An 18,686-nucleotide genomic window follows, 5' to 3' on the forward strand; every position below is an offset into this window, starting at 1 on the left:
CTTCCCATAATGTCAACCATGTGTTTATTATGGCCACCATGACGGCAAAGTTAGTCGATTAGTTGATTTAAAGACAGTGAATTGCAGACTATTGCCAATTATACGTGAGAACCATTATTTTCCCGCCTACCTCTTGCCATCGTTGTTTAGTAAAGCTGCAAGAATGAACATTTGGTGTTTTATTTTCCAAGCAGAATGGAGGCTTAGCAGCAGAGGAAAGCCCTACCACACAATAAAAGCCCACACGTTAAATCATTTTCACACAGTCTGTCTGGCCTTGACCAACATATTCAATCAACACATGGTCAAAGTTCCTTGAGTCTAGACTGTAACCTGGAAACAGGATTCCTGATGTAGTATGCGTGTATCAGTGGTCCTGTTTCTGTTCCATAAAACATAATATGTGCTCTATAAAGAAAAACAAGGCTGTGCCAAGTATAAACAGGAAGTCAGCACTGAGAATAAAACAAAGGTCATACTTGGAGGAGAATACCTATGGGTCCCATATGGTTAATAAAATGAAGCAGGTGGTTTATGGCTCATCCAAATAGAGAAATGTGGCTCCTATATGGTGCATTAAAAGGAGATAAAGGCACCATGTCCAGTCGATAAAGAGAAAACGAGGTCCTACAGCACATGTGCACCTCATTTCGGATAACGTAGAGCCACTGTTTCTCCTGTAGCGTGAGCAATGATGTCTGTTGCCCACACATATAGGGGGACTGGGGGCAAGAGTGGCCCACGGATTACACAGATCGATACGCAATTAACATTCCCAACAGAAGCCTGTTAATGTCTCCTTCATTTCAATGAGCGGAGGCAGAGGTGCTACCCTCTCCCTCTCCTCTGCTTCGCTCTCCACCATCTTCAGCTGAAGGTTATGAGACCGATTTGAGACGACAACAGTCATATCTCTCTGCTCCGCCGCTGACAGTTTTATCACTCAACTCAGGTTGGGATGAGTCAACTCTCCTCACATGACCTCTAGTTTCTGCACTTCCAGCTCGCTTAAACGACTTTGCCTTTTCACCTATTGTCGGCCTCATCTGTTATTTCCATGGGCCGCGATGGCGAGAGATTTATATGTTTTGGGGAACTTCCTGTAGAGGTTAATGCATTTGGTGCAATGATAAGAAGTGCATGCAGATTTGATGTGGGTGTTAGGGAATGAAAGGAACACCGTATAAAGAAGAGGTGAGGATGATTGTTTTTTGACCTCTACACAAACTCACTCCATTCACAAGAGAATATATTACTCCTGTACTGTGGCTGGTGGTGGCTCTTCAGTAGAGAGCTTTAAAGAACCTAATGGAGCAATTAATTAATAATTGAATGTCCTAGTAGGTCTGTTATCACGGAGAACTATTGGTTGTGCTTTTTCTGTCTTTGTTATAGTTTATATCCTTATCTTATACCAGCTGAATAAGACAAATACAAATATATCAATATCAAACTCAGTGGCTCTGTATCACCCTCAGTTTTAAACCACCCATAACTGCTTAACCTTAATGTAAGATCAGATCTAAGATTAAACTCACTTCCGATCATGATCCATGCATTATTCCCTGTGAAATAAACAAAAATGTGAGCAAAATAAATTAAAAAACACCCTTATCCCACAATGTTAAAGAAAGTGAGAGAAAAAACCCTGGATCTGCACCGACAATTAGTTGGGTCTATTCTGGGCCAAGACCCATCCGTCATCCAAGTTTTGTGGCAATTCATACAGCAGTTTCTGTGTAATCCTGGTGACAAACAAACAAATAGACGTCAGGGAAAACAAACTCTTTGTCGGAGGTAACAACGCAGAAGGCAATACATCGTTGTCACTTTTCTTATTAATGATCAGTTTTATGTTGATACCCCCTCAGCTGTTTGTATGTTGAGAATGTTTGTTGTGATGTTTTCATTGAGTTATATTTTGTGATATCTTCAATCTACATGCACAAAAGGACCAGAGACACAGTTTCATTCATTTCATTACAGCATCATATGGTTTTATTTCAAACTGAATTTGTATGAAATTTGAGTTCATTGAAGTTTTATCTTAATTCTAGCTGGATGGTGCTGGTGATGTGCTTTTTGTTTTCTATATCTGGTTGTCATATTGGCAAAAAAAACCCCAACTTGCTTTGACCTACAGTGGCGCTCACATTTTATGCATACTATGCAATTCACTGGACATCTTTAAAGAAACAGTTCCCCCAAAATTAGTCACTTACCTGTAGTGCTGATTATCCTACATTTTTTTGGCGATATCAGCCATGTTGTAACTATATTCTGTCCATATCACCACGTAGAAGGAAGTGTGCATCTACTCATGAACTAGAGGCTCGCTAACTAAGCCATAAATGATAAAAAAATCATTTTGCTATTGACTCTTACAGTTGGGCATAAACACAACTGAAAAAAGACTTAAAACTAACCACCATTAACCAGTGTCTTGTATAAGCAAAGGAACAACTTAGATAGATAAAAAAAAGTCTGACTCCAGTCTCCATACACTGAGACAGACCAGATGATGACTGTTGGGAAATGGTCCTGCTGGTTTGTTTGCTTCCTAAAAAAGCCATGCAAGATATGGTTGAGATCAACTGACTTGAGCAGATTGAATACAGAGATTTGACACATTAACCTCAAATTGGATTATTAAATGTATTACATTACTTTAATATTCCTAATTATAATGAAGTCCCATTACCCACTATGAGTTTGAGATGACCACTTACTCTGCTTGATGGGTTGTTTTCCATCTGGTGCTGAGAGTTTGGAGTGTCATGGGAAACATTTGGCCCTAAAGAGCTCTCTGTGTGGGAACTGAAGGGGGTCTGATGGGGTACAAACAGGCCTGAAGTGGCCTTAATCCATCTGAAGCTGCAGGGGAATGAGCGCGTCTGCAGCAGCTTTGAAGTGGCGTTATCGCTCACTTTTTCTTCTTCCCCTCTCTCAGCTAACCCCCCAAACTGCCCCTGGAACGGTTTAATTACACTGTATGTTTGTGCGAATGTGTGTTGGGCGTAGGAATATTTATGGTTGAGTCATGCAAATGAAGATGAAGGAGTTTCACGGTTGAATTGAGTTGAGAAATTACAGTAGAAAATTGCACGGAAGAGAAAATCTGAATAATAGACAAGTTGAGGCAGACAGAAGGATAAAGAAGGACAGGACCGTCAGCTCTCCGCAGAGGATTCAAATTCCAGCAGAGGGAGTGATGCTGGAGGAGGAAAAGTGAAAGAAAAATGTCAGGAGTGTGATTTAGAGATAATAAAAGGAGTTTCAGCCCATTACCTTACCAAAGTCCCCCTGATGCCAAACTGAACCCGCTCAACTCGGCATAGTGGCACCACCGCAATGTCACATACACTCACACGCTCACACACACGTGCACACGCCCATGCATGCTTCCTTCCTTAAAAAAAAAAGAAAGCTCCAGCAAAGAGCTGCTGACAACATCAGATCGCCTCTCATTCATGAATATCTGTCCCATTCGCCCTTGGACGTGCAATTTAATTTTAAGGCCGATCTCACGGGACTTAAGTGGTTCACCTTCCTCATATGTCCAGTGTGCCTTGCTGTAGGTGAGGCACGCTGCACTACACTCTCATCTTAGCAAGACAGCACAAGCTACCGAAGAAGGAGTGAAGTTAGTAGACAAAAAAAATCACAAAAAAAAACTTAACAGTCATTAATGTTGATCTCACATTTTTCAAGTTTCATCTTTACCTTTCTTAAATTTTCAATTTCATGATGTGAAAACATTCTTAGTATCTGATTAGGTCGAGGCATAAAACCCACATTGTATGGGTTAGCACAACATCATGTTTGGCTTGAAATACCTGCTTTGGTTGCCGCAAACATAGCTGGAGATGTCTTGAGGGTCTCCTTAAAAATATCCAGTAATGTCACAGTTACGAATGTTGAGACACCGTCTCGAACTGTGGTCACTTGCTTGGCAGCCTTTTTCGCTGACCTCCAACACCATCGCCTCCACCGCACTATAGAAATTCAGGTTATGAATATATAATGTGAATATATGATATGATAAGTATTGTGGAAATATGATACACAGTAGAAGCCAGCCCCTGAATCGATTAGCCAATATTATCAGCCGTCATTGGCCTATTGGAGATTTATTGTATCGTGTACAATGTTTTAGCTCAGTAATTAATAATTACTATGTTCCCAGTGAAGATGACATCTTAGACAAACAAAAAAGTTTCTTGTTTCTGTAAAATGTGCAGCCCCTGTGACACATTTTTGTCACAAGTTTTTGATTTGTTGGATGACTGCAAAAAATGTGTGTACACCAGCATATCGATATCAGAATTTTCCGCTCCGTAATGATGGAATAAACATCAGCCCTTAAAATCCAGTATCGGTCTCGCTATAGTCTGTGGCACATGACACGTACAACTGTGCACAGTAGTTTGCAGAAACTATCAACATTTTGTTCTAGTGACTGGCCCGAGATTGGCATTTTTCTCTGTGGGGAGTTGGCAGCCATGTTGGCATGTTAGTACAGTATATTGTACAAGTCAATTTCAGACATAACTAAATGGTCCTTTACTATTTATCCGACAAACTGCAACTTTCTGGACTCTAAAAATCAACTTTTAAATAGACAAGTACCACACGTGTGATTCACAGCACAAACGAGACCAAAACATTTTATCATACACATTTTTTCCAAACTAAAGTTCCTTGAAAGATGGTATAAGTGGATTTTAGTCTTTGAAGCATTTACCATCAAAGTTATCAGAACACCACTAAACACTGGATGTAACAAGGATTTTTACTTTAAATATGTATATATTTCTGAACTGTAAACTGTAAAAATGATGTGTGTGTGTGTGTGTATACATATATATATATATATATATATATATATATATATATATATATATATATATATACATACATACATACATACATACATACATACATACATACATACATACATACATACATATACAACTATTTTAGGTAAAGTTTTACCAACCATCTTGAGAGCTACTACAGGCTGTCTTTCTATCACTTAAAGTCATGTGAAGCATCTATTATAACTGAACACATGATAGTTTTATAAAGGATAAACACAGCACATTTTGGTCTATCCTCATATTCTTCTAAGGTGTTTTTTTTTTGTTTTTGCACCAGTGTGCCTGGTCAGGTTGCAGTGTGTGATGGTGGCAGCATAGAGCAGCGTAAAGATGGCAGCAGCTTATTTCCTTAAGTGGTCCCGACTGTAGCTTTGGCATCAGGTAGCAGGACTGTCCTCACAAGGAGGGGCAGAAGGAGAGGAAAGATGGGGAGAGAGAGATAGAAAGAGTGTATTTGTGCAGGAGAGAGAGAGAGAGGGAGATAAATGGCCACTGATCTGACGTCAGCGTCTTTTCTTAGCACCCCTCTGTGTCTCTCTTCCTACAAGGACATGTACAGGTGCCCAGTGCTGAGGGTGCAAACCCCTCTGTTACCTAACAGGAAGGAGATGCTGCTGGCTGCAGGTGCAGTGACATTTCAGGCGTGAGTGTAACAGTGTGTGCACGTGCGTCCATGCATAGCTGAGTAAAAGTCACTTTCACCCCCACACATTGTCAAATGAAGCCATTACTGCCTCTTTATTTCAGGTAGAATGGGATATGTTGCTCAGATTAGGCCCAGTGGACTCATTTGATCACATTAGTCCCTCAACCCCCAACATCATATTGTTACGGATGATCATTTGATATTAAATTGTTAAACTGTTTGCTATGTATGAGTGGAGATAATGGTGATGATGGTGAATTCTATTATGAAATGATCCCTCCTGATCCAGGTGCTAATGGGACATACTCCCATGGATTAAATTATTGTGAAATTAAACTTTCTTCTTTTGTCAGGGAAGCCCTTGAGGGACCCCTGGTGCTGGAATCCCTCTATATCAAAAGCTGTTACACTCATTTCTCCATCTCTTTAGTCCTCCTAAAGCCTTTATATAAATCTGACTAGGCTCGGCGGGCCTGTCAAGGTTTGGATTTCCCCCCAACTTGAAGCAGCATGCAAGGGGCTTAAGTAAGACTGTATATCAAGAGCTTGTTTCATTTTTACGCTTTTCCAAAAAAAAAAAATAAATAAAACTGCGAGAGCAAAAGTTTAAGGAACGTATTCAGACTTCGATTATCTAATCCATCAAAACTTCGGCATGAAATTCAACAAAAACGGAGAAGAGGAGACGGAGCATGCATAAAGCTTGTGCACTGTATACAAACAGACAGTAGAAGGAGAAACTGAAGAAGAAGACAAAAATGGCTAGTCAGTTGTCCATAATCCTTTTTCACTCAGCGTAGTGGCAGAGGGGCAGAATATTTTGTCCTAGTAACCCTGATAGGCTCAATATTCTCTGTGGCACGAACACAAGCGTGTAGTCCGCCGTTGTTGTTGTTATGAGACGTCGGGGGTCAAGAGGTCGAGGGGTGGGGCGGATTCACCATCCACACGAGAATGCAAGGGCAGCATTTTGGGATTTTTCTACCCTGAGACCAGGTTTCCAAAAAGTGTGTTTTCAGGCAAGACATTAACAGGATCCATGTCCATCCATGACTGAGGTCAATTTGCCACTCATTAGTTAGTCCCCAAAGCCTTATTTTTTCTTGTAATGTTTTCCTTATGATAGTACCAGGGCTAGGCTAGCTATAGCTACTGAACTAGGCGTACATTGCTGTCTTCCATTTTTTCCAAGGAAACTGACCTACAGTATTATTATCAGTTTTTAGAAAAACATCATGTTTGTAACAGTCAGGTTTTCAGTCAGGTCAGGTCATTTTAAAAAGCTGAAATCATTCTTAAATAATACAGACTGAGACAGTTTTTTCAGCCAACTGGTCAAGCTAAGGTTAGCTTAATTAGCTAGCCAGCTAGCTATAGCTGTCAAAACCCTCGGGTAACAGTAACAGGTGACACAAAATTGATAGTCACGGAAGCTGGCTTTTGTCTGCCTCTGTCTTTAATTAAGGACCTGTTTTGTGGTAGTTTATAGAGGCATGTTAACCCTGGATTGGCAGATGGAATAGAGCATGACTTCATGTGCTGACAATGGTAAATACAGCCTATTGAATGGGGAGAAGCTAATAAAAGCTGCTGGTCGTGTCCGCTATCAAAATAAAACTCAAGATTGACTTATTGTAACCCTAACCAGTCCAATTCCTGATCCTAAACAAGTAGATTTGGTGCCTTAACCCAACCAAACTGTGACTAAAGTATGAAAATAACAGAAAAGACTGAAAATAATAAGTCGAAGACTGAAAGGTCAACATGAAAGCAAAGTCCTTCAAAGCAGGTCTGGTCACTGGACAGCCATCTTGGCAACGCCCCCGGCAGTTGATCATGGCTAACAAGACCAGACCATGACACCAGCTTCTTTTATGGCTCAGTCCAGAGTGCTGTGACTCCGTCAGCTCATCCCATCAGAGCAGATGAACAAATGCAAGTTTAATGCACGGACGTATCAAATAATGGCTCCAGGCTGTAACATTATTGCCAGTGTGCTCTCATTAGCGATGTTTGAGATGGCGCCCGTTTCACTCCTGAAAGCTGCTCAGTGGCACTTGAAGCCAAAAAAATCTTGACTTCCCGCGTATAAAAATACCCATAAACAGTTGCACAAATCTACGGGTTAGCATCCTGACACAACTTGTATTGTTTTTCCAAAAAGAGACTCAATCATACATCTGTAACATTTGAACACTACACATGTGCTGTGCTAAAACAAAAATCTTGACCAGGATCAAAACAGCAACCAGCGGCGTTGGGGCTCAGTGAACGCTCTGTCACTGTCAGTTGTGAATCTACTGTAATCTCAGTGAATTTAGCAAAAAGAAAACGAACGGAATGTGGTCATAACATATTTTCTGTTCATCGGGCACGGTCATATATGAAGAGTGTGAGGCTGGGCTGAAGAGATGGTGAGGAAGAGGAACAGAGGTGATGGGGGGAGAGACGAAAGGGAGGAGAGGCTTTGATGAATAACTGCGGTACTGATGCTGACAGCACGCTTCAGAATCAGACCCTGTGTGTGTGTGTGTGTGTGTGTGTGTGTGTGTGTGTGTGTGTGTGTGTGTGTGTGTGTGTGTGTGTGTGTGTGCCTGTGACCATCTCTGTCACATGAATCCAGCAACTGTCGTGGCCGTTTCTGTTCGGTTTTTGTCAGTGTTCTAAACAAATTTTCTAGATTGAGCTCCGAGTTTTTGATGAATGAGATTCTGCCACGGCCCCGACTCTCTCTCTCCCTCTCTTTCTCTCTCTCTCTCTCTCGTTCTCTCTCTCTCTCCCTTTGTCTCTCTACCTTTCTCTCTCAAGACTTGGGCCCCAGTACCGGCCGACAATGAGCGGCATTTTATGTTCACCACACAGGCCGGTTTTCCAATCTATAAGACGCCGCTGATTTCCCCCCCAAGAAACACACACACACACACACACACACACACACACACTCACCACCCCAACACACACAAGCACACACACACACTCTCTCTCTCTGTTGGCTCCAGGCTGTAACATTATTGCCAGTGTGCTCTCATTAGGGGGGAATGGGGACACATTTACCATCCTTGCTGGACTGAGCAGAGCAAATACCTCGCGTTGCTTTCATTTTGTTGTTTTGTTTTGGAGCCTTCGTATCAAGGAAACATCCAGACACCACCATCATCATCATCATCATCATCATCATCATCATCTTCACCAAGACTCCTCTCCGAGTTCCTCCTTCTAGACGCACACTTTAATGATCCTGCTGTTCACTGAGCGTTTCCGTCATTAGCATTGCAATAACGGTGCAGCCAGTGGGAAAAGAGTATTGATGTGCGAGTCTTCTGTATCATATTAAGGTGCAGTTAGTATGATTTTTTTTTTTTTTCTGCTCAAGAGTACAAACCATTACCATTATACCTGCAGGGGTTGTGTATTATTGCCAGTAACTCAGCAATTACTGATAAAACTCACAAAAGTCAATTTTCGAAAACAACGCTGATAGAAAGCTTTATGCCGCCTCTCCTCTCCTGGTAAAAGATGCAATTGAACGCTCGGTATATACTGGCCAGCTGACCACCGATATGCATTTTTTTATCCTGCGTCGGCGCGGAAGGAAATCAGTATTCAGTAGTTTGTATACATGAAAACGAGCACTGCAGCAAGGCAAAGTAAACACACAGGCCAGTGCGTCTGTTTACATCGTCTTGTTCTGCTCAGAATGCAAATTGAGAAGAAGTCTGATGACAAGTTGCATTTGGCACTGGATGTTTTGCTTGGCTTGGTTTTGCACTAGTGCTGTCAGCATGAGGTTCTTTGCTCATAGGAAACAAAGGGATGAAAAACAGACGAAATGGAGCCAAATTACCAACTTGACAGTGTTGAATCAGGTGGGCGCGCTTTTCTCAGTCAGGTAGATGAACACAAGGCGATCAACGGTGGCCCAGAGGCACCTGGCAGCCAACGGTCCTGTCATGTCAGCCGGGACAATTTTTGTCTGTGTCCTGTGTGACATAAACAAAATCAACCTCTAAATACTGACGTTTGGATCCAAACTCTGATTTTCAGGGTCCTTGAGTGAAAAAAAAATCCAGAAATTCAAGTGAAAATCCAGGGTTTAGACATAGAGATGGTGGCAAAATACAAATACCTGGGTGTTCACCTCAACAATAAACAGGACTGGACTGACAACAGGGATGCCCTGTAGAAGAAGGGCCAAAGCCTCATCTGCTGAGAAGACTGAGGTCCTTTGGGGTACAGAGGACATTGCTTCAAACATTTTATGACACTGTGGTGAGATCGGCGCTCCTTTATGCAGTGGTCTGCTGGGGAGGTAGCAGCACAGACAGGGACAGGAAAAGACTGAACAAACTGTTTAGGAGGCTCAGCTCTGTCCTGGACTGACCGCTGGACTCCATTGTGGTGGTGGATGATGTTAGCCGAGCTGACGTCAGTCATGGACAGCAGCTCTCACCCCCCTGCACCAGACTGTGGAAGCCTTGAGCAGCTCTGTCAGCAGCAGACTCTGACACCCACAGTGTAAGAAGGAGCGAGACTGCAGGTCAGTCAACCCCACAGCCAGACTGTTCAACTCAAGCACTACCTGATCAGTCACTTTCTACTCACATGTTTGTCTTTTTGTGAATATCCTGTTTTTTTTCTAATAATTTCTATTTAACTTTATGCATATGTCTTATTCTCTTTAAGAGATAAAAGCCACGTAACAGTGGAAAGAGTGGAGTCCGTATGTGACTGCCATTGATGAGAGGGGAGGACAAAGAGAAGTGGGCACGTGCCTGACCACGAGCAGGACAGTCAGAGTGAGTGAATGCATGGATGCCCAGTGAAAACCACCTGGAGGCACATCCACCCCCCACCACCGCGGCAGCAAAGCCAAACCGGCACGGCCAAGTCTGATTTTTAATGAAAGATCAAAACAGGCGTAACCTCAGTTCACACTGTGCTGCACCTACAGTACACCGATAGAGGATGTCCAGAGGTAGAGGTCAGCGGTTATGTAATAATCCGCTTTCTTTCTGCTCCTGTGCACAATGTCTCTATATTTGGCACCAAGGCATCAAAAAGGTACCAGCTCTGGGACTCCAGCTGGAGCCATTACTTATTCACAACAATGGCTTTGTGAGCGGTGGGAGGACTTTAGTGTGTGCGCTGTCACAAATCACCTGACAAGCCACCAGACACATTCACGCATACATGCACATGTCTTCGCCTATATTCTCCTTCTCTACATATCTCTACACTCTCCCCGAGGTCTCTCTGAAGCAGTATCTTAGTGTTTAAGGAGAAGGAATAGAAGCTCTTACTGTTTCCTTTAATAAAATGTGTGTAGTTTAAGGTTTTAGCCAGCAGGGGGCGAGGTTAGGTAGAGCATTGATTCCCCTGCGAGTGGTGGAGCAGGAGGGTTGTTTTTTTTCTTCTTCTTGGATGTGGAATTACATCCAAAATGGCAAAAATGTATTATTTTATTATATTGAAATGTTACACAGTGACACATAACTTACATCCGTCAACTAGACACTATGCATCCTGATTCATTAGTGGAAGAGCAACTCGTGATCGGGATAAAAGTACCAATACAACAACCTAAAAGTACTGATTTCGAAGTCCTTTCTCTCAAAATCCTATTTAAGTAAAAGTGCATCATTATTATCAATTTAATGTACTTAAGGAGTCCTCAGAATGGCCCCTGTGACTGATATATATATATATATATATATATATATATATATATATATATATATATATATATATATATATATATATATATATATATATATATATATATATATATATATATATATATATATTGTTATATGTGAGATGATGAGATTGTTAGTTATCCATCAAGAAGTATTTTACTGCTGTTGTGGGTCAAGCTGCTTTTTCATACTTTCCATACAGTCAGTACAGTGGTTGATTTTACCAATCTGGGATTTAATATGTGAAGCTGTGAGATGAAAATGATGTAATAATACTCATAACCATAATAGTAAATGGATGGATGGATGGATTAGAAATGGATAATGAGACCCTTTAGAGCTCAAAGTGTTATTTAAAGGAGACGTATTTTACTCATTTTGAGATTCATAATAATATTTTGGAATGCTACCAGGGTAGGTTTACATGCTGTAATGCTAAAAAACCACATCGGTTGTCTCACACAGCCCAGTGCTGCAGCGATATGCTCCCCCTCTGTCTGAAACGCTCTGTTTTATCTCCTGTCTCGTTAAGGCCCCTCCTCCTGAAAACCCACTCTGCTGTGATTGGTCAGCTGACACATGCCTGAGCCAGCACCGCTAAAAACAACAGAGCAGCTGTGCTAAATTAATTATTATGTTTCAAACTAGCTGCTAGGCACAAATGATTCAAACGTGTGACACCACAATAATAATCGTCGTCATAATCAAAGGTGACGAGGCGTTTCAGGCACTTCAGCAGCAGTGCTTTCTGTAAGGACAGAGGAGCTTCTGCTGGTGCAAACTTTTAACTTTCCTTTATAACTTTCAGGACCTTTTACACACACAAGAACCTACACAAAACACTGAAGGAAGCAAAAACGATCTGTTTTAAATGAAACCATGTTAAATGCCCCAAGGCACTGCTTTTTTGTACAAGGATCACAAGCCAGAAAGTTTTAGAACCACTTGTTTAATATTTAATGGCGCGTTTCATCTTCTATCCTTATCATACATTTTATGTAAAAGCTTAGTCTTAAAAGAAACTGTGGAGGAGTAGAGGTATATCAACATTCTATTAAAGCTGCTATAGGTGGTATTTTTTGTTTTATTTAAATAGCTGTTAAAATGCTCTGTATTCCAACCATAATCACTGCTACAGAGTGTCGTAACCCATGTCTCTCCTCCCTCCTGCTCGAGTCAGGACTGTACCGCTCGTTCATCTACCAGCATTGTTGGAGAGTCAAAAAACATAAATCAGCAAGCATTCCTCCTGGAAATACCCCCGCTCTCACGAGTCAGGTGGTCTTTTCTTCATTGAACAGCCAGCGAGTGAAAGGTGACACTGAGTCAGATTGCACGCCACGCATGCTCCATCAAAAGGAGTTCATGGGTGACTTTCCTCAAATGATGACAGAGGGGCTTTTGAAGTGGCGAGGCTGAGCGGAGTGACGGCTCCAGAAAAAAAGCCCTCGTCAGATATGATTGTGTTAAATGCGGTGAAATGAGGCTTAATTGCAGTGCAGCCAGTGTTTGGTAATGAACCCAGCAGTACCTGAATGTGTTTTACAGGAATGACTCTGCGCAGAAGGGAGCTGAATTTGCTCTTTGTGCACATGTGACGAAGACAAAGATGGTTTAAAAGGCCTAATCAGCGTTCATTTTCCTTTTCAGAAAATGAACTCAGTAGTTGGTTTGACAGGTGGCGAGTGATTCCTTCTTTTTGTGTCGCTAATAATACAGACTTACATCACATTGATTGCCCTTAATATATCAAAGCACAAGTTTGGATGTTACAAAGTGTTAATCAATCCCCTAATCAAGGCATATACTCTCCTATATCTGCTTTCTTTTTGGTTCGTCGTCATCACTGGTTACTTGTGCGGGCTGCATTCAGCCACGCTAGAGCAGACGTGATTTGGCAGCCCAGCATTCCCGCTATTTCTCTAGCTGATGCTAATGGCTGCCAACTGACTTTTGGCAAAGTTACTTTCCGATTTGCACCTTATTAACTGAACTCACTAATGAGCATGTGTGCCGAGCCAATATTCAATTAAAGTCATAATTGGCCTCAACAGTAATGACTGAAAATGACAATAGCAAGTGTGAATGACAATTAAACTCTGTCATTAAACATACATTATGGCACACCAATGAAACAGAGAGAGGGGGCTGGAGAGCAGCTTTATATCTAATGGTGATTGAGCTGGTGTCAACTGGAATCCATTACTGGTCCCATTAAAGGCCTTCTATTGAATTGCTTATAGGGAGAGGGAGGGAACAGATCAGTTGTTTCAGCAGCTACAGCTCATGAAAAGAGCACAGCGTTATGGTTTAAAACCAAGTTAAATAGGGAACCTTACCCTCCACAATAAGGCTTTATGAGAGTAGTCTCGTTTTGGAAATAACACCAGGGTTTTATTTCTGCTTTGAAAACACTCGTAAAAAACACTCAGCTTCGAGGAACAGTAAAGAAGAGGAGGCTCAATCAATCGCACAATTATTGCTACAGTGAACACTCACACACAACCTTAACCAGAAGACGACTCTTAACCTTAAGAATAAATCACTGACCCTGTAAAAAGTCCAGGTTTTGTCCTCAAAAGGACTGGCATAAACTTTTTTCCCCGTTATTTGGGTTTTCCCTTTCACAAGTTGAGAAAAGAACAGAGGGTGTTGAGTTCTGTGCGGCTTGTAATGCCCACTGAGGCATTATGATTTGTGATTTTGGGCTATATAAACAAAATCGCTCGTATATTATATGTGCAGTCACTTTATTACACTATCTATTATTCCAGGTCCTGCTATGTCGTCTTCCTTACAATAGCTATAACTTTTAGAAAGAAAATGAAATGATGTGGCCCTGTAGACCAGTGTATAACTAGAAAATGCATTTACTGTTTAAAATGCAGTTTGAATGTTGGAAATGAAGAAATTGCCTCACACTGCCTTAAAAAAGGCGTGAGTTCCACGCTCAAACCTCAACCTTCTTCATTCTCTAGTTGGGAATGTTGTCCCTCTGCTGTTCAGTGCTGGGCAGAATGTGTGTAGAGTTTTTCTTTTTACATTTGACAGAAAAAGCTTCCTGCTGTGGTTGGATGCAAGGTTGATGTGAGTGGGCCCGAAGACCAATACAATTAGCTAAAAATGGCTGAAACGGTGTCAACTTAAGAGGGTTACCTCACCTAAATGCTAACTTTAACCATGAAACCACATCTTTAACGGCCAGTATGTAAGAATTCTGGCTGAAAACATTTTTAAAAAATTCTTATCAACAGAATATGAAGGAATAGCAGTTTTGACGGTATAAGTTAAAATGCACACCAGCTAGTCATAGCTTGTCCCCGTCCTGTGCTACCATTGTAAATACCAACAGTGTTCTGTACTCCCAGTCCGCACTGTAGCTGCACTGCTAAATGAGCTATCTAGCTAACAGCAGCTACAGTTAGCAGCAGTTAGTGGTTTGTCTGGTGACATTCTGCTCCCTGTTTGTTTTGAATACATACTCACATATTTCACCTTTAAAGTTGCCAGATGTAAATGTTTTGCAGTACGGAGCGTCTGACCAGGTCTATAAATGAACGTCCTCGCTGACACTGTAGAGAGCTTTCTGCCAGCACAACAACTCCTGCTGTTCGTAATTAGTGGAGGCCTCCTGAAACGAGAGGGGTTGCATGCGGGCACTTGTGAGAGATTACCTGACAATCAAACAGTGTGAGCTACTGTGACGGGTCTCCCACTGGGCTCTCTGTTCGTCAAGTAGCTGTAAGTCTAAGTTTGTGCCAACCCAGTTCTTCTGCTATGTAATACAAACAAACTTAAAATGTGCCGCGCAACGTGCACGAGAATCCGTTCGTACATTGCGTCATTGTGCGGTTCATCGGGTGACTGAAGAATCTGTCCACTGCCATTTTGAAAAACCGAACCGCGAACAAGATCCCCCGAGCTCCTCCTCCGCCCTTCCTCGGCACCCCAGGAAGCCAAAAAACACCCACCGCATCCAGATTATGTGTCACCAGTCTCCATGGTGACCCCAGAGCCATCTGGAGCACAATATGAGGCATCGCACCAGCACACAGACACAGACACACTTGCATGCTGAAACATATGCACACACAACAATAGTCTCTTTGTGTCAAAATTGGATTTCCTTCTAATTATCATTTCATGTGTTAACTCTGGCAAAACTCTTGGGGGACAGGCTCCGGCTTATGTTTCTCATTATCAGCACTGTCTCAGGGTGTGTGTGTGCGCGCGCATGTGTTTGTGTAGTTTATTATAATTTGGACTGCAACATAGCTGCAACACACAATAGAAGTCGCTCTACCTGCTGCCGCGCCCTCAGGCACCGACACATACGCACAGGCAGACTAACGAGGAGAAATAAAAGGGTAGCAGTGTGATCGTAATTCAACTGTGCTATCAGCCGGTGCGAGACCATCTCTGGCAACACCCTAAATGAGTTCTCGTGTCCCCCGCGGAAAGATGGAGCACCGCTGATAAAGCAGAGCCGCAGGCCGAAGCCTCTCTGGTTTACACTGCTACTAAATCACAGTTTGTCTCCCGCACTCCTGTCGGCTATACGTTCAATGGGAGGATGAACTGAAAAACAGAGAAGGCAATAACATGGGTGAAGCCTTCACTAAGTGTGTGTGTGTGTGTGTGTGTGTGTGTGTGTGTGTGGCTATGTAGGTGATTGGTGAGGTGCACAAAATGACCTGAACTGGAAACAAAGAGAAAGAAACAACAAACTTCTGTGTACACTTTATGTGTGTGTGTGTGTGTGTGTGTGTGTGTGTGTGTGTGTGTGTGTGTGTGCGTGCGCACCCATATGTAGCTGGGATATTTCATAAGAAGTGAGGACATTTAATTTGATACCCCCAGTGTTTCAAAGGGCTTTCTTAGAATTAAACCAGTTCTTGTAGTGTTAGTTAGTATCTAAAAGTAAAGTAGTCCCACATATTTATCAGGTCATTCCAGATTTTATGTGTGGTCATTTTAGTTTTATTTTTGTGTGACTACTACTTCACTCAGATCAAAAACATCACTGCAGGAAGAAAGGATGACTCTGTGATGTTGTTTGCTGAAAAAATAATGACATATGATCGTAGGATGCAGGTTTGATTATAAGTTCAGAAAGCTTATCAGATACCAAAACAATGATTTTTAAGGGAGACCTGTTATGCTCTTTCATTGTTTCCTTTCCTTCACTGTTTGATGGATGTTCTTGTTCTTGTAAAAGATCATAACACCTACAGAACCTACTCTCTCCCACAGAAAACCCTGCTCCTGAAACGCCTCGTCAGTAGTCCTGCCTTTAATTCTGTGACTTTGTCACATGACACTACGTCGCTATGTTGCTCATTTGCTTAAATTATGCCTGGGGGCTAGTTTGGCACATGAGAAGTGATTTAGAACAGCTGCTCCATTGTTGTTAGCAGCTCTGGTTTCAGCCATGTGTGAGCTGACCAATCAGAGCAGGCTGGGTAGTCAGTAGGAAGGGCCTTAAAGAGACAGGACCTCAAACAGATCGTTTATGTCAGAGGGGGAGTACAGAGCTGCAGCACTGGAAAGTATGAGTAAACTGATATGTTGTGAACATTGAAGTATGTAAACCTATTAAAGTAGTTACCTGAAATAAAATTATGAACCTGATAATGAGCATAATATGTCTCCTTTAATAGTCTGAGAGTGGATTTTCTCCAACCCTGGAGTGGTATCAACAGCCGGTCAAATGATGGTCCATTTTGTTAAGCCAAGTTAAGCTCTCTGTTCCCAAAGCTGAAGTGCAGATGGTCTCATAGAAATTAATGAGAAGGTTGCCTTTTTTGACGCAGTGCTTGGTAGAAAAAAACATAAAAATAGAAAATATTAAAATCAAATAACAACTCATATTTACATAATTTTCCCTCCAGGAATGTGCGCCAATATTTGATTAGCCAGCACACTGCCTTGCCGGAGGATACTGGATAATTTTACAGCAAACTCTAGTCAGGTTGAACTTTTTTGGCAGGCGATCCTGATCCCTTTTGCCAAAAGCCCTCTGTATTTTTTCACTCTTTTGGATGTGGCCTTACTTGGCATTGAAAAAAAAATGTAGGAGGCTACATTTTTGTGACATAAGAGATTAGAATAAGAGACCAATGAGCTGAGAATAGAAATTTCCCAAGCGGTTACGTATCCGGGCCTATGGAGGAATATTTGAATAAAGTATCAGCTAAATAAAGGCCATCACAATCTGAATCTGTTCTCTAGCATTGGATTTACTAAAGATGGTCACACAGCTGTTTTCCATATCTTTCTTTACAAAGGTCAGTGTACAAAAACCCTCAGCTAGAACCTTCTGTTTTTAGGGTAAGGGTTAATTTCATTGCTTAAAATGACAAACGTCACTAGCTGGAGATAGTATGAGCCATAAACGTTAATTCTGTGAGTTGGATTTGTGTCCACTGTTGGAGGGGTCTCCACTCAGTCAAAGATTGTTTATGAGGGTGAGGAATCATCACTCTTGACCACTACAACCACCACAAGTGTTTCTGCAATCAGAACAACTCGACCAGAGTGAAATATATTCTCACTACCTGACTGTGTCATGTCAACTTCAGATCGATGAGCCTTGACCTTCATCAATCTGTAAAAAACTGGGTGGGTCAAATTTAGAAGGCAACACTTTTTATTTCGATGTGTCCAATACATATTTAGCCAACTTAAAGTATCAGATCAGACCTTGTCCGTCAAAGGATGGGGATTTGGTTTTGGGTCCAATCAAAGACTGGTGGGACTTTGCTGCCAAAACATCCATCTCATCCATCACAGTGTAAACACAGACGCCTTGTCGGATGATGTAGCATTGCGTTGTGACAGAGGTTGAACCAGGTTCAGTTTTTCGTGGAATGCTGGTCCTATTGAGACCTCACACTAAATTAAACCTTGACATCTTTTACAGTGTGTTTTCTGTGGCGACACACCATGCCCCCCCACCAGCATCACAGCTTGTTAACAACTGAGAATACATGCTGCACTTTTCAGTCAAGGTCATCATAAAAACAGCACAGGTTGTACTACCTGCTATCTTGTTTAAATTATGAATTATACTTTCTGTTAAAACACACTGGAACTTCACTCCCTCATCTACAAGGTGAAGGTAACAAAAGCACAATTTCAATCACTTCTCTGTCTCTTTTCCCCGGTGTGTGTGTGTGTGTGTGTGTGTGTCTGTGCGTGCGTCAGTGTATTTTCAAAGTCTTTCTTAATGTTCCATATTTAATGTAGTTCCACACTCAAGAAACAGGCCTTTGGTAAAACAGGTTGTCAGATCATCTTTACTCTTAATCACAACTGACTGTTGATGCTGATCAATAACAGGATCACAAAGCCAGTAAGAAGAAGAAAGACTGCTCAACATCAAGCATTAAAAGATTCTGAATTTCTCTGGATAAACTGGCATGAGACAAATTATGGGTACATTTTCTTACAGAAACATATTTG

This window comes from Acanthopagrus latus, chromosome 3 (assembly GCF_904848185.1).
Source record: "Acanthopagrus latus isolate v.2019 chromosome 3, fAcaLat1.1, whole genome shotgun sequence".
Taxonomy (NCBI): domain Eukaryota; kingdom Metazoa; phylum Chordata; class Actinopteri; order Spariformes; family Sparidae; genus Acanthopagrus; species Acanthopagrus latus.